The sequence below is a fragment of the Lichenostomus cassidix genome, chromosome 20, assembly GCF_008360975.1.
Source record: "Lichenostomus cassidix isolate B80296 chromosome 20, HeHo_3.0, whole genome shotgun sequence".
In the NCBI taxonomy this organism is placed as follows: domain Eukaryota; kingdom Metazoa; phylum Chordata; class Aves; order Passeriformes; family Meliphagidae; genus Lichenostomus; species Lichenostomus cassidix.
The window spans coordinates 10,313,446-10,330,277 of record NC_139500.1 but is presented as its reverse complement, the minus strand read 5'-3'; the positions used below and the strand labels follow the sequence as shown (position 1 = coordinate 10,330,277).

Sequence of the window (16,832 nt, the reverse complement as noted above, 5' to 3'; positions counted from 1 at the left end):
TTTAATACTTTCATCATGCAATTTAACAGCCCTGGTGCTGGTGCTCCATCTCTCCTAGGGTTTTATTCACTGCCTTGCTGAACTATCTTTTCTATCTTTCACTACTGTGGAGGAAGAAGAGAGGTTTGAAATTGGTGTGTGGGAATTAATCTAAAATCCTCTTTTGATACTTCCTCAAGGGTTTTAAGAAGTGGAGAAAAAACAAAAAAAAGTCAAACAAGCAAAAAACCAACCCAAAACCCTAGTGATTGCCTCAGAGATGTAATCTGTAGGTACTGCAGAGCAGGTGAAGCATCTGAAATGGTGGAAAACAGAAGGAAAGAGAACAAAACGTGCCCTTGTGTGAGCATGCAGTGATTTCACTGTGGAACCTGCCGTGGAATTGGGATGCTGTGGTTGCAGGGGACTTGCCTCCGAGGTGATGATGATTTATTGCTTTGCTTCATTTGATAATTGGCAAACAGAGAAAACCAGCTGCAGGGCCAGGGAGGGAGGAAAATTCCTGTCCATCAGGACACCTCTGACCTTCACAATGGAACAGAGGAAGCCTCATCCTGTGCTGCCTTCTGCAGAAGCCATGTGCTTGCTTTGAGCAGCACTCCAGGGGCTGTGGAGACACCTGGAGAGGCAACCTGTCCTCCTCCCAGCTCCCTGACCATCCTCCTGTGTCCTGGAGTGACCTGTCCTGCATGGAGAGGATCTCCTGGAGTTTGGGTCCTCTGCTGTGTCTGCATGGATACAAAATGCTGGAAATAGCTCTATTCCTTTGGAAAAATTACACAGGACTGGGCAGTGCAGGGGGAATTTGTCCAAATGCTGCTTTTTGGGGTAAAGGGATGACTGGAAGTTCAGTGCCTGATAACATGACTGTAGGGAATAGATGAGGTAACCCCAAGGAGTGAGTACCTCAGGGATCTTTGTGGAAGAGTTTGCTTTTTCTGACATTTCATAACCAATTAGATCTTTTCAGAGGTGTCAATGAGCCCTTTTCAGGTACAAGAAGGTACCTCAAGGGGGTACTGAGGTAAGAGGCAGACTGTACTTCCAGGGAAAAGTGTCCTGTAAAGTGACATATTTCTAATTTCTGGTCTACCCATGCCACAACAGAGAGCTTAGAAAATGGAAGGCAGCAAGATATGTTTTGGGGAAAAATCCCTGACAATGTAAGTGTTTTCTTATTGTTTTAAAATTTCTGTATTTCTGATGGGAACAAACAAATTATGGGAACAAAGCCAGCTGGGGCTGTGCTTCTCTCTGAGGCTTAGATGGTGCTGGAGAAGGCTGCAGAAGGCCCAGAGAACTTGATTTTTGCATCAGTTTTTGGAGGTTTCTCCTTGGCCACAGAGAGAGGGAAATTCAGCTGAAAGTTGTTACAGGTGTGAGGAGTTTTGAGCTACAACTGGAGATTCTTGCAGTGAAAAACAAAAGCAATCCAAGAAACTGCCTGCTGCCAACAGCTCCTGATTACTTCAGCTAATTTCAGGGCTTGGAAACATCGTTGACAATGTGATTTCTAAAACATGGGAAGTGTTATTTGTTCCTGCAATCTGTACCAAACCTGTGTCAGGAGTTTCATTGCTGTCACTTGTAGCAACCTTCACTGCTTTATCATCATCTCCCTGAACTAATTACCTTAAACTGATGAAGGTAGATTTTTGAAAGTGAAATGCTTTCAGCTCTTTGCTTTTCAGGTTGTTTATGAAGCTGTTTTAGCATGCTCTGTTGAGCTGTTCACTTGCCTTCATCCGAGAGAGGAGCAGAGCTGCAGTAAGGAATTTGGGACCTGGCCCCAGCTGTGGGAAGTATTTAACAAGCAGCAAAATGTGTGGCATGAGTTTCCTCTGCCTTGCTCTGTTACACTGAGATCTCTGCTGGCTTTGCATCTCCCTTCCATCTGCTCCTTGTCACCTGCTGAGACCACATTCCCTCTTCTCTGCTCCTCCTGCCTGGATGAGGTACCCCTTGGTGATCCTCTTTCCCTTATGCAGATAAAAATATGTAAATGCTAGGAATACTAGGAAAAAATGTCCTTTCTTCCTGCTCAGCTAGTTGAAATTACTGTTTTATTGACCACTTTAGGAGTACTTTGATTTAACACTGAGATAAGTTATGAAAGATGACACTAAAACATAGGCCTAGTGTTATAATTATTATTATCTCAGTTGAGCAGTGGTGTTTACTCACAGTAAAAACTAATTTAACTCATATAAGATCTTTTTCTAAGGAGTCACCAATGAATTCTGGTGTTTGCCAGAAGTTACCAAGCATTCAGAACTGCTCACAGTGCCATCATCTCTGTCTGTCTGGCACCAGAAAATAATTTCCTGCTCTTGCCTCCTTTCTCTCTTATTTTCAGCACAAACTTTCAGTCTCTCCTCCCCTTTTTCACATCAGCTGCTTGCACTCAGACACCTGAGATATGCACCCACTCAGACAGTGCTTTAAAGGCCACCCCTGGTATCAAAACAAGTTTTACATGTGCAGAGCAGACATCTCAGTTATCTCACCAAAGGAATCTGCTGGCCTGCTTTTCTTTTTTTTTTTTTGTGTGTGTGTTAATGGATCACTCAGAAAATAAGTGGCACTTTTAGTGTCCATTAACTCTCATTTAACTAATGATAAATTGCACTTGAGCACCTATGGACACGCTTGCAGAGGCATGTTAATATTAGAAGAATACATTACAAGTGGGGCTATTGCTTTCAGTGGAAAATGAATTCATAAAAATGGGACCTCTGAAATAAAGGCTTACCAAAAAATACTTGGTAGCATGTTAAGTATCCATTAATGCAACAAAATGACTCTCAGAGTTTAACAAATACAAATGAAATCCCCACGATGAGGATGTCACAAGGGAGTTTGGAACAGTACAGTGTTTAGAGTATAAAATGTGGAAATTCATCCCCTACTTATGACCTTTGGTGTGTACAGGGGGAAGAAATTAATATAACACTTCCCTGATAACAGGCTTTTATAAATATTATAAATCACATGAGAAGTTTCCTTTGAATTTCAGGATTTCCCTTTTTCCTTTAAGAGAAAAAGGCTTATTTTTGTCCCTCCCATTTTTTTCTTTTCCTTTTTGTTTTCAAACAGTGCAATTGCAAAGAACCGAGCTGTGGGTGGAACAGGGCTCTGAAGTGACCTGCTGGCTCTGGGAATCCCTGTCCCCTGATGTCACCACTGCCCCTGGGGCTCTCACACTTTGCTCACTCACTGCAGTTTGGCTTTTGGGGGTTCCCATCACAAGGAGCTCAGCTTGTCAGCTCTGCTCTTGAAGAGCCACAGCCCTTCTTGCTGCTGAACCTTTTGCTGTTCTTTATAGGACACTGTTCCCTGGAAGCCCAGCATGCCTCTTACCTCAGTAAAATATCCCAAAAAATCCCCTCTATGGCAAAACACAACAAATAGTGTTAAACTAGCTTTGAGATGTGGTAACTCCTGCTGGCTGCAATGGGCAGGTGATTCTTTTATTCTTGTTTCTACATTGCTGTTGAATCCAGTTGAGACTTTATCTGTAAAGACAGGAGTGTCCCTGCCCTGCAGGGCTTGCAGAATATGAGAAACTGGTGAAACAGATGTTCCAAGAAATGCAGAACTTGTTCAGTGGCACAGGGTGAAACCAGAGCTCTCCTCATCTCCTAAATACCCCAATTCATGGAGGCAAACCCATCCCGTGACTCTGTGCTACATCTTTATTTCATCAGACCTTCTGCTGACCCTGAACAGCTTCTGTTCTTTGAGGACTCCTTTTTTTTTTCCCTTTCTTTTTCTGTTTTTGCTCATATTTTCCCCTCACATTAATTATACAGATGCACTGGGGGCCACGTGCTTTGCCACATCACAGAGGAAACCACAGGACTTCAGATCAGAGGAGCAGCCAGATGTGCTTGCCTGGCAGAGCAGCACGCCAGGGTCACAGCTCAGCCTTGCCAGGCTGGGGACAGGATGGGGACATCCCCTGCCCCACAAACAGGGACCACAGCAGGAATAACAGCAGTGCAAACTCATGGTAACTTTTGGGGATTGATTTTGTTAGTGCTTTGAATTGTTTTTTTATTTTTTCCTTTTAGTAGATGAAATAACTAGCATGACTCTCTAAGGTCAAAGCTCCCTGTCCATACTTAGGCTGCACAGTGTCCTATTTCCTGACAAGCTTTTTGCCTCTTTCAAGTTCAGGAGACTTCCAGGATTGTGCCTGCTTGGGAAAAGGTGTGATTTGCACGACTCATGTTGTTCATGCGTGTGTATTTAATTTTTGAAAGTCACCAAAGACAAAGGGTTTGCAGTGGTGGTTTGAAGTAGCAGCACTGGAACAGGTTGTACTTGGTTTCCTGTAGCAAGCTTTAGCTAGATCTCTCCCAACAAAAGTCCAGAGATGCTTTTTCTATTGAACTGATAGAAATGGCAGACAGAAATGGCTGGTTTCATCTTTGGGACTATGCTTATTTATCTTTCTTTCTTATTTATCTTTTCCTCTTTTGGAAAGGAGACTTAAAATTTACTCTTTTTCTTTTTTTTTCCCTGGAGGAAACATTTCCCACTGACTTGTCTCAGCATGGAAGATACTATGTTAATGTGTAATTCACACACTGTATCTCTAAACTACTCCAATCCATATCCATGAAGGGACAGGGTGAGGGAAGAAAGCTACTACAATATTTCTATTTCAATCCCTCAAGAGAAATTCAAAGGGGATATCCAGCAATTACAGACATCCAGTTGTCATCTCTGAATCCTGCTATTTTATCTTAATTCTTTTATCTATTTTCTTGCGTGGAATTGTGCTTTGTGGCTGAGAGACAAATGACAATGGTGCAGCTTGGCTGTGGTTTAGTGCTGGCCTTGGCTCTGGCTCAGGACTGAGTTTGTACAGCCTTAGCTGGGCAAAACTGTCTTTAAATGTCACTGATATGTGTAGGAAATCTTTGATAAGGAAGTAAGGGTTCCAAGGCACTCTAGACATTCTTGAAAATTTGTCTTGCTCCTTCTCTTAAACCTGGTGACTTAGTCTTTAATTATCCTTGTCTGAGGTTTCCATTAAACAGGTAATAATTCTAAGTTCTCCACTCCAAAAGTAATTGCTGAAGGCAAAATAAGCTGCTGATGGCAAATCTATCTGCCAATCTATCTGATTCATGTAAATACACGATATCAATTTCAATTATTTGATGAATTCAGCCCGTATGAAACAAGTTACAACTGAGGTAGTATTTCACTATTCAGAAAAGTCAGGAGGAAAACACGTGAATTATTATAAAACAGTTTATAAATCTTCCATAATTTTCAGGTAAATGAAAAATTGGCCGTTGGGGATTAGGTTTGTTTCTTGCCTGTTCTTGGAAAATTCCACTGGTGTCTTTTGCTACTGGACATGGGATAAATGAAGATCAATTCCCTATCACCCCTCACAGCCATGTAATCTGTGATCTACAGAGTTTTCCTCCCTTGAAAGAAAAAGGCAAGAGAGAGAATCCTCTGCAAGACACAGATAAATTATTTCCTTTCCTTGCTGAAAATGGCACCTGTGGGAATTCTGTGCTGGTGTTACATCTTCGTGTAATTTCACCTGAGCCTTTGTAGGAATCAATGATGAGGCATTTTCTCTTTCACTCTGAGCCTGTAACTCTGTGTAGCCTTAAAGAACAAACTCGTCCACCCTCATCCACCTGTGAGCCTTGCAGAATTCTGCTTTTCCCCTGGGCAGCTGTGCTCCTGGGAGAGGCAGGTCATGTTCTGACAGCACAGGACAGCCAGGAGAGGAGGCTGCAGGGCTCATGTTTAAAACAGAGTTCAGGTTGGGCAGCATCACCCTGATCCCCATGGTGTGGCCAAAGCCAAACGAGTGGCAGCTGCTGCAGCTGTTCTGAAGCACCCACAGCCTGTTCTTGTCTCCTGCTAATTACCTCCTGGGGTCAGCTGTGGGTCCTGCTCTGAGGGGCTGCACTGCCCTGTGCCTGCTCAGGAGAGATCCAGGAGCAGCTGAAGCCACTTTGCAGTGTGCCTGTTTCCTCTCTCAGCCCCTTCCTTTCCTTTCAGAAGGCTGCAGGGCACTGTTGAGGTTTCTTCTCGGGAGTTTTGTTCTGGGGTGAGTAATATCTTCTTTTCTCATAAAGAGTTCTTTTGAGTTGGGTGTCAAAGTTGTTAAAAAGTGCTTGGGTTGTGCTGCTCTGCCCAGCACAGGGTTGAACCCCATGGGGTGAGTCTTGGTGCCACTTTGGGCTGGGATTGCTGGTTGTGTCTCAGGTCTTTGTATCAGCAAGAGTGTGGCCAGGGCAGTGACTGTTCCCCTGCACTGGGCCCAGGTGAGGCCACACCTCAAGTGCTGAGTTTGGTTTTGGAGTGACAAGAAAGATGTTGAGATGCTGGAGAGAGTCCAGAGATGGGCAGGAGAGCTGTGGGAGGGTCTGGAGCACAAGGCTGGTAGAGACCAGCTGGGGGGCTCAGCCTGGAGAACAAAAAGAGTTGAGGGGATCTTGCTCTCTGCAGCTGCCTGGTCAGGGTCAGGCTCTTAGCCCAGGTCACAGCCTGAAGGTACATTAGGGGAGGTTTAGATTGGATATTTGGAAAAATTTCTTCACTGAGAGGGTGCCCAGGCATTGACACAAGCTGCCCAAGGCAGTGGGGAGTCACTATCCCTGAAGGGATTTAAAAGAAGTGTGGATGTGGTGCTAAGGATGGGTTAGTGGTGGCCTTGGCAGTGCTGGGTCAGCAGCTGGCCTTGGTGACCTGAGAGCTCTTTACCAACCCAAACAAGTGACATGATGCTGCTGGTGCAAAAGAACAGAGCTAAAGGACTGTTACATTGCTGTCAAAATGCTCAGCCAGTGTGTTTCACCAGGGCAAAACACATTGGGAGCCAAGTAAGAACACACATTCCTGTGGATTTGGGGTTTTTTTTTTTCTGTGCATGTGCAGCTAGTAGGAGCTGTATTGCAGTTCTGTCTCTATCAAAGTGGGATACAGTCTTGGGCCTGGCTACAAGAGATGATTGTGAAATCTTTTTTTAGCTATTTCTGCTTGAAATGCTCCTGGAAGATTTTCACTTGTTTGTCAGTATAACTTTTCTGCCAAAGAGGCATTTGTTCATGAACTTGCTCAGCCTCTCCCATGGCAGGAGAAAAGGCTGGGGTTGTCACTCTTTTGGGTTTCCCCAGAGAGTTTTGGCATGTAATAGATTTAATTACTTAGTTAAGAGAGTTTCTTAAGTTCACCAACGCAGGCTAGGAACTGTAAAGGACAGAGAAAGTGAGACAAGGGGTGTGAGAGAATGAATAAAGAGGAATGAAACTGTGATGTCTCCCAGATGTTAAAATTTTTTTTGTGCAGCTGAACAAAGGTGCTGTCTGTCCAATATCATTTTTATTCCAAACCTTCAATATTGCAGCTGACGGCAGAAAATGTGCAGTAAAACATGGGGAGGCCACTGGGTAATATCCACTGTAAAGTGTTAATTGCCTATTGAGGCTGTAAACTATGTCAATATGCCTGGATCTGAGTTATTGACAGACTCCCGTTTATTCCAGCCTCACAAAGCTGGGCTCTTTAGAACTGGGCTCTAATCAGTCATGCTTTACTGAACCCACCAAGAAGCACCAGTCAATAAATGTGCTTGCTGTCTTAACCCTTTGAAGTTTGTAAAATTACAAGTGGGATTGATAACATTGATTTGGGGAGAGCTCTTGACAGTGGAAACCCTTTGGAAATGAAAGCTGCCTGCAGTAAATGACACCTGCTTTAGCCTGATGGTGGGTCTGGGTTTGTGGGGCTCAGAGAAACCTTGGATTTCTGTCAGCACTGAGCTCTGAGCTGGAGGAAGGAGTTATGGCTCAGTGATAAGTGTTTGCAGTGGCAGAGCAGAGTGGTAGCTAGAGCTGGCTGCAGTGCATTTATCACTATTAGAAATTCTGACATCTGTGCCTCATCACTTCTGATCCCATAGCTGGCAAGAAGCACAGCACTAAAGCCATGAGCATCCCATAGGATTACTGGCAAGAAACAGGGTGCTTCTCCTTATCCACCACCTAAACCCCCCCCAAATCTGCCTTTCTGCTGCTGCTGGGAGTCTGTATTTGAGCATTATTGCCTTAAAGGAGTGCTGATGCACAGCAGCTGGGGTGGCACTGGGGTGAGAGCAAAGCAGCAGTTAAGGGCCAAATCCTGCTCTCTGAGGGCTGTGGGGGAGAAATGCCTTTGTCTGCAATGTGCAGGTTTGGAAAGCATCTGAGATCAGCTCTGGTTTATAGAATGCTTTGAGATTATGTCGTTGACATGTGGATAAAAGTTTTTTGGTGGACTTGCTGGAACTCACCTTACTGTGGGAGCTAATGCAGTTGTACTGACTTACATGTGGGTTATTTTGGCTTTTTGCTTTTAAACAAAATGACTAAAGCCTGGGAATAGTTGCTTTTTATTTGCAAGGAAAATCCAAATAAATACAGGTGGAAATTATCTGTGAAATCTGGAAGGGAAGCAAAGCAAAGGTGCTGCTGCTGCTTGACATAATCTGTAACAATCAGGGTTTTGGAAACGTTACAAAGAATTAGAAAGGGATCAGGAATCCCTTCCTGATGCATTTGCTCATAAAAATACCTCTTTGTCTTGTAAATGAATTTTGGTTAGGAATGTTTCTTCCTCAATCTCTTTATAACTGTATATAAAGTGATATTTGTCCTTTCTGACTTGTCCTCTTCTGCTTGTTTTTCCAAACTGAAGAGGTTTTATACTGAAGTATGGGATCAATACCTTCTGGGGTTTTTAGACCTCTAGTACTACCTGGGAAAAGATATTTCTTTTTTTTTTTTTTTTTTCCTTTTTTGGGTAAACTTTTAATTTGCAGCTCAATTTGTAGGCAAAAAGAACATTAGCTGGTCCAGACCTTGTTAGACACAGAGATTATGATGACCAGTTAATGTGTTTTTTAAATACTAGCAGTCTGCCTGTTCCTGGTGCTAAGTGCTATTTTAATAATACTAATTAATTTGTACTCACTAATTTAAGTGCACCTAGGTTTCAAGCAGGGAGGTTAGGCTCAGGTTAAGTATTTATTCTGCTCTTTTCCATGTAATAGTGCAAATCTTCTGCCTGTCAGATTGAAGCTGAACATCCTGCCATCTATTAATTGATATATGCAACTAAAATCCATACCTTTGAGCCTGAAAATGTACAGTTGTTGGGTTAGTCTGGTGTCTGTTCTGTAAATGATAGGGACTGGCTATTTCTTGCAGCACCAGCAGCTTTATATGCTACAGTGTCTCTGTGGTAAATAGGTGCATTTGCAGATACTGATATCATTCATAAGGTCTCAAATAACTTATCATTTCAAGCAAATCAGAACTGGGTATAGTTTGCTGTTTGTCTGAAATGAGCAGCTGTTTCCAATACATCCATTGCTGTTGTAGTGTGCAGACTAATACTCAAAATAACTATTCCCAAGCTGCAAGGAAATAAGAAATTTGTTTCATTTTCAGTTCTTTTCAGCCCTTTTTCCTTGCCTTTTTATTCCCCCTCTTTTGGAAAGTCTGTACGGATTCTTACATGAGTTAAACTTTTCCAGCCTGGATGAAAATCAGGTGGATTTTGTAGAAGTTTGGCTGTGTAATTCAGTTCATATCAAGCTACCCACACTCGAGCCTGGCAGTGCCTGGGTTTGGGATGAAGCAGGTCACTGACATGCAGTAGCATCTGCTAATAAAATCACTGATTTTCTCTGTGGGAAACTGCTCTGCTCTCACACATCTTACGAAATTTTTTGGCAAACAGGTAGAGGCTCTTCTCAGGAGATTATGAAACACAGCAATGCTACTTGATTGAAAGACCACTGAGCTAAGACTTACATTTCAGTGTTGCTTTGCTATATCTTGTTTACATCAAGGGTGGGAGAAATCATGCTGGATACTTGTTTTCTTTATCCTGCTTGTGTCAAAATGATGTGACTCCCTTCAGGATGCAGGTTAAACTCAGCTAAAGGAGAAGTTTTATTTGTAATGACAGCAAAATGCAGAGAACTTGAGGCTTGCAGCAGCCAACTGCAGGTGAAAATACACCTGCCCAGTACCACTGGTGTCCATTTGTGGTTGCTGGTTTTGGATAGGAGATGCATAGATTGATTGCTCTTCATTGTTCAAAGCTGTTTCTGGGGATTGGTGTGTTTGGTTAAACAGCTACAGTTCATTGCACTCTTGCCTGCTGCCAAAACAAAGCACCAGTAAAAATATCCACACTTCTGGAGTAGGGGGAGGAAAACAGGACTCTTCACAGGGAAAGAAATGCTGGAAGTTGCAGCAGCAGGGGTAAGAAAGATACACAGTGCATTTTTCCCCCTGATAGAGAGGAATCCAGCCACGGTTTAAATTCAGTTTTCCACGCTGCATTTGCTGTGTGATGTGACCACTAGAGAGCAGGCTTAACCTAGTAACAAGAGCTAATTAGTTCTTGGCTTCTTCATTTGCAGCTCGTCCCCAACCCCCTTCCTTCCACCTCTCTGTCTGGGCAGGGGCGACTGCATGGTTCTTAGCTTTGCCTCCAACGCTGTGCAATCTTCGGGCTAATTAAAACACCACAGACGGCCTGAACCCCACATTAAAATTTGATGAGGAATTGATCAGCCAAGCAAACAGGAAATTTAGCTGTGTGAGTGAAGGTAATGTTTGCTCAAATGTGTAATGAGGTCCATGGGGAATATTTATGGGGACCTTAGTGACGGTTTCAGCAGTTCCTTCTCCTTGAAGTCCTCTGACCTACCTGCCCTCTCCTTCAGAGCAGTGTAGGCACAAGGAAGCCCCAAGCTGCATCAGTCCAAGGTGAGCATGTTTTGGAAAGTGGGCTGTGTTTGGCTAAGGTGGTCTCATGTAAAGCTGTGGAACTGCAAACTCACTTCTGCATTTTTGCACTAAAAAAAAGCCCCACATCAACCCCAACTAAATAACCCTTCTGGTAATCCAAGAAATTGGAGTAAAATTGCTGGTGGAACTCTTTGCAGTGTGTTAGCAAAGTCACACAAAAGGATGGGGCAGTGTGTTCCAGCAGATGTTGCCTTATCCACGTAGATTTCAGGATCAGCTCTGAAAGCTGGCAGCACACAACTATGAGGAGGAAAGGCAGGATGCTGTCAGACAGGACTCTCCTCAGCAGATTTTATCTAATAATCACTCAATGCAAAGTATAAATGCTTTCCACATGCAGCAAGCAGATGAACTTACCTGCTTCTTATGTACCACCACTCATCCAAAGTACATCAGCACATGCAGGTCTGAAGTCTCAGAACAGGCTTTTCTTGATAGAGATCAGATAGTTTGACTAAAAGTGAGGCTGATACCTGCAAAGACTTGACTTTGGGGAAGAAGAGGCTGACTGGATGGCTGGTCCAACCCTGTGGTACAAACCAAACTAGGAGAGAGAACCCCTTGGTATTCCTGGGGTTGGAGCAGCTCCCAGCCTGAGCCCTGCAGTCCCTGCTGGTGTGAACATCACTGATTTGTTCTCCTGTGGGAATGAGACACCAAAACTTGTTTACAGCCATGATGTGAATTGTTGACTGAACATACCAAGAGAAGTTGGCAGAGCAATAGTGTTTCTGACTTCCAGTAAGATTCAGGGAAGTTTAGTCACTTATGTCCAGAACAGCACTGATGTTGGGCAATTTTATGTCCTTCAAGTGTTGTAGCAACAGTAGCAATGAGATTTGTGTGAAAAGAAAGCAATTACTCTCATTTTCTAGAGGGAAATATTGAAGTAAGAAATTTGGAAATACTAGGTTATATTCTAAAGTGATCATGAAAAGCTCCAGTGGCATAATGTCTGAGCTGTATTTCTTTATAGGCCAAGAAAAGTAGATTCCTGGTCTTGTGCTCAGTGCATTGGAATAAAAAGTGGATCTTTTCCATCTAGATTACAGTTTACAACAGTGTGTCAGGCCATGTTTGAGGAGAGGAGCAGTAGAAAAGCAGAATCAGCACACTCCTGGCTGTCCTGTTGCCAGGCTGGTGTGTGCATGCTGCTGCACAGAGCCATGGGGACTAGCCTGGTGTGCCTTAAACATGGTCCCACATTAGACCACTTAAACATTCAGTTATGAGTCCAAGGCTCACCAGAAGAGCAGCTGTATTTAATTCCTGTCTGCAGTGGATCAGAGAATGTTTAAAAGAAGGGCCTGGCAGGACATAAAACCAGACTGGAACCTGCCTCCTGTGGAGACTTGGGACACTCAGCCTGCTTTGGTTACACAGGAAAAGTGTTGTGCAAAAAGCTAAAATGAGAACTTGAAGCAGAATCTAATTACTCATTTTTCAGTCATAAGTCACTTGTTTACATCCAGCTTTACATCTATTACTGAGTGTTCTCCTTTCAACCTCACTGACATTTCATCCAACTTGAGATGTAGGTTTGAACTAAATATTAACATTTCAGGGACTGTCAGTAAATCTCATTTTGCATTACTTCCATCTTGCTAATTAACAATACTGTTCATAGACTGTGGGAGGGGACACAGGACTGTATGAGCATACATTCAACAAGAAAGCAGTGAATGCATTAATCAGGATTTTTCACAGCTCAGGAAGGTCTTCTGGGATTCCTGTCTCAAGTGTGAACTCCTTTTGCCCTTGTTTACTGGGAATATTGCTGGAATGTGCCAGCAGTCCTGCCCTGGCTGGAGACTCATAGCCCAAACCTGAGAGACAGAAGGTTTAATTACAAGAATATCTGGGTGCAAGCTGAATGGCCATGTGGGAGGTGTGACTGTATGAGGAATAATATTCTTTAGAGGTGTTTTGCCATCGGTAACTCATACTTTGTTTAAATAACTGTCTCGTCATTACTAATATCAGCCTATAAAGAAGCAGAACTTTGTCCTGATCCAGTCTTTGTCATCTGTTAACTTTATTGACCATGAGTTTGGTTATTACCTCTACAGAATTCTGAACAGGGTTGGGTTGAGGCTGATTCTTGCTGTACTCCCTGGTAGCTCTTCTTTAACAGCTACAGTTTGAAGGCAGTCTCTAAACCACTTATTTAATCCATTTGGTGACCAGAATATGGGGCTTTAAGGAAGAATTTAGGTACAGCTGAGTCAGAAGTCTTGGAGATGGCCAAGTCCACTTTATTATCACAGCTGCTTCTATCAATCAGTCTTGTAATCTGGCCAAAAAAAGATAAGTGTGGTTTGTTTAAACCAATTTTCCATGAAACATCACAATTGTAGTTCTAGTCTGCAATTCTTTATTGATAGTTCATGAATAAATCTTTTATTATTTTGTCAGTTATTAAGGCTAGACTAGCTTGTCCACGTTGCTCTGGAGTCATCCCTAACTCTTTTCAAATGGAAATTATGCTGGCAGCCCTGCAACTTTTGGCATTTACGAGGTTGTTTGCCATGATGTATTAAAAAGTTAACAGTGCACTGATTCCTTTAAAACTCTTTGGTCTCTGTTATCTTGACCCGTTGATTTAATTTCATTTTTTAATTTTTTTTTTAACCTTTGGCAGACAGCCGAAGATAGTGCAGACGACTTTGATGCTTGATGAGAAGTCAGCTGATCAAACTAAGGACAGACAACTTTGTCAAACTCTCTGATCTCCCTGTGGCATTTAGGGGATGTTTACACACATCTTTTGTCTCAACAAGTACCTGTGGAACACTCCTGCTTTTTCAGTGCCTCCATGTGTAGTTTTGATCTTTGTATTTAGCAATGAACAAATGACTGTATATGGGGGTTTGGTGCTGTTTCTTTATAATATGTTGCTTAATTATTGTCTGCTGATATTCTGTTTATTCCGTTCCCTCCTGTTCTCAATTTTAAAAACTGTGTTTTTGGCCAGCCTATCATTCTTTTAAGTTATTGTGTATGTAATAACAGTTCTTTGAGTATGCACTGAAAATCCCTGAACAATTCCCAGTTTTTAAGGATACTTTCATTGTTGAACTTGATGCTCCTGGTCAGTTGAAAGTCTGAGTATTTGGTGAAAAAAATTACAAAACATAGTTGCTGTATTAATGACTGAATTCTCCTGGCTTTAATTTTCAGTCCTGTGAGTTGCATTGGTAATTTCCTCTGCTTGTACCTGGTTTTCAGATACTTCTGCCTGTGCAAATTTATTTGGAGTGTCTGCCTCTAACCAAGAACCTGTGTCAAAGGGAAGGTTTAAGGGGAAAGAAATGTGATCAAGCACTGAGTTGTCTTCAGCAACAATTAAGTGCAACAGCACCTCATGGCAAGAAGGGCAGGATGAGCCCCAGGGCAATTCTGCCACCGCAGCTCTGTGCTCTCCTGTCTGACTTCACAAACTTTTCATGCACGAAGTTTCAATTAAATGCAGTGCAGATTTAAAATGAAATTAGGCACGTGGCAGTGGAGATTCCATGGTACAAGCAGGCTCTGCTGAGGCCAGGTAGGAAGGACCATGAGGTGAGGGATTCTGGGGACAGCTGTGCCAAGTGCCACCAAGGGGTGGGTTTGGATCGAACTGAGCAGGGCTGACTGACACCTGCCTTTGCACAAAGTGGTTTTGCCTCAAAGCCCAGGGTTTTGCTCAGAGTGAGGGTGAAATACCATGTTAATTCTGTGAACCTTTTGCAAAGTAAGACAGTGACAACCCCAAAGTGACAATCCCAGGGATTATATTTAAGGCACATATCATTGTAAAGGCGAAGGGATTTTTGTTCCTGTTAACAGCAGAGAGCTAACTTGCTGTTTTATTTTGGTTCAGTTTTTTCTTCTTTAAGCCACCTTCTCTCATTGCCTTTCCCCTCCCACTGCTCAGGTCTGAATCCCCTGTGGGTTGCTCAGCTCCAGCTGCTCTGAGGCACAGCAGAAATGAACCAACACGAGAGGTGTCTTTGTTTTCTCATTGTGGTCTCTATCCCACACTCTAATTGCTCTAGGAGCACTAATGAGCAGGTCACCAGGCCTCCCTGTGATAGTGGTAAATGTTAGATTTGTTTTCTAGACAGGGAATATATCTGAGCAGCCTTGCACTGATTTCATCAATGGAATCAGGGATGAAAGCTTTCATTTTTGCTGTTTTTTAAAACTGAGCCTTTCATACAGGCTCATCCTTGCTTATTTTTTTTTAGTAAGTCCATTTTCAAGAAGATGGTATGCTGTACATCTTCCAGCAAGTTCAGATATAGACATACTTGGAAACAGGGATGCTGTCAAGCTGACAGTGAGCTTGATGTCAAATGGTGAGGAGCCAAAGAATGGCACAAGGGTGCAGAGAGGTGAACAAAAAACCCTCAAGTGCATTTTGGAGATACCAGGGAGAGATGAATAACAATTTCTGGGAGCAGGAATGCTGGAGCTGGCTTATCTGAGTTGAAGCAGCTCACGCTGAAGCCTCTGCAGGATAAATTCCACATTCTGGAGAAGGTTCTGTTGCCAGGTGCTCTGCTCCAACACTCATACCGAGGGCAAAGAGAATGCTTTTCCGACTTTTTCATGCTTTTATGATTTTTGGTTTGGCAGTGCTTCTACCAATGTTTCTATCTATTTGTGGCAAATTGGAATACAGGCTCTTTTTGTGTCCTCTCAGTAATGCCTGGGAGAAATAGCCCTCTGTAGCCTCCTTGATTTCTTATCATCTTTTCAAAACTTGCAACTAGAAAGAAATTACAGCAACAGTTTGTGTACTTGGTGAGTCAAACTAATGAGGCAGCAGACAAATTATTCCCATGTTTCTGACATATTGTCAGCAGCAGCAGTAGGAAGGAGTGAGTTTGCTCCTTTCTCCCCAGCCTCTGCCTGCAGAGTGTTCTGTCACCCTGCACTCCTCATTCCTGTGCCTCTGGGGTACACAAAGAGCTCAAACCCTGCACTTCAGGTATTTCTGAGGGTGTCTCTCTCTGTTGCTCCCTACCAAAAACCTTCAGCATTTTTTGGAAGGACTCCTCTTGTCTGAAGGCCTCAAGAGCCCAATCTTCAAGACGATCCCTTATGGAAGTCCTTCAGCATCCCAAGAAAGGCTTCTAACAAATGTCCTGTCATCACTTCAGATTCAGCTCTGACAAGAAGCCACAGGGGTCTCATTCATAAAAGCCTTGCACATCACATTATATGCCCACAGTTGCTGTAGACATTTCTGGGCTGCAATAAACTTGTGTGACAGAAACCATTCTTCCTTTTTACAGATGACATCCTCAAATTGCCAGGTCTTGTTCTCCACTGCTCTGCACCTTGGCTGGTCTTATCCAGTTATGCAAACTCCTACCAGTAGCATTTCATCCTCCTGCCCAGGAGACTTGGTGTGGCAGCAGTGAAAGGCAGTGGAGAATTAGTTATATTGCTTCCCTCTTCTCCCAAAGTGAACATTTCAAAGCCGATCGTTCCAGACATAAACGAAGGTGTGGGATTTGAAGATGGCTTGTGTAAATGCTTTATGTTCTGTGTGACCTCTAAAAATGAAGGGATGAACTTGGTGCAGAGTGGAAAGTTGCAGAGCAGTAATTAGCAGGGGAAGGGTCAGCCTGTTTGTCAGAAGTACAGAATTAGATTAGAGAAGGCATTTTGGCCATGGGGCCTTCCTTAGGCTAAAGAAGAACAGGATGTTGTTCAGTTTTGCTGTGTCCCAGTTTCACCATGCCCTGAGGAAGACCCCCAAGGCTGAAACCTTCTTTCTAATTGTTTTATAAATGACTTTTTCTTCCCTTTTCGGCATTCAAGATGACACCAATTTTGAACAGGGGAGTTTCCATTGGACAGGCACTTCCTGAACAAAGGAATAGTATTCAATATTTAAATAGTCACTAATTTGTTGAGATTTTCCTAGTTTTCTTCCTTATTCTTTTTTCCTTGCAAGGCTAATTGTATGGCTTATCTCAGATCTTAAGTTGTCTG

At 43.0% G+C, this 16,832-nt stretch overlaps 1 long non-coding RNA gene across 1 annotated transcript in view; it reads left to right on the top strand.

Moving 5' to 3' along the window:
- Positions 1-5,924: 5,924 nt before the first annotated feature.
- Positions 5,925-16,832, top strand: part of LOC146428812 (uncharacterized) — a 155,960-nt gene continuing 145,052 nt past the window's right edge. Inside the window, exon 1 of the long non-coding RNA XR_014855979.1 lies at positions 5,925-6,088. This is a non-coding gene — a long non-coding RNA (uncharacterized LOC146428812). The remainder of the gene's footprint in view (positions 6,089-16,832) is intronic.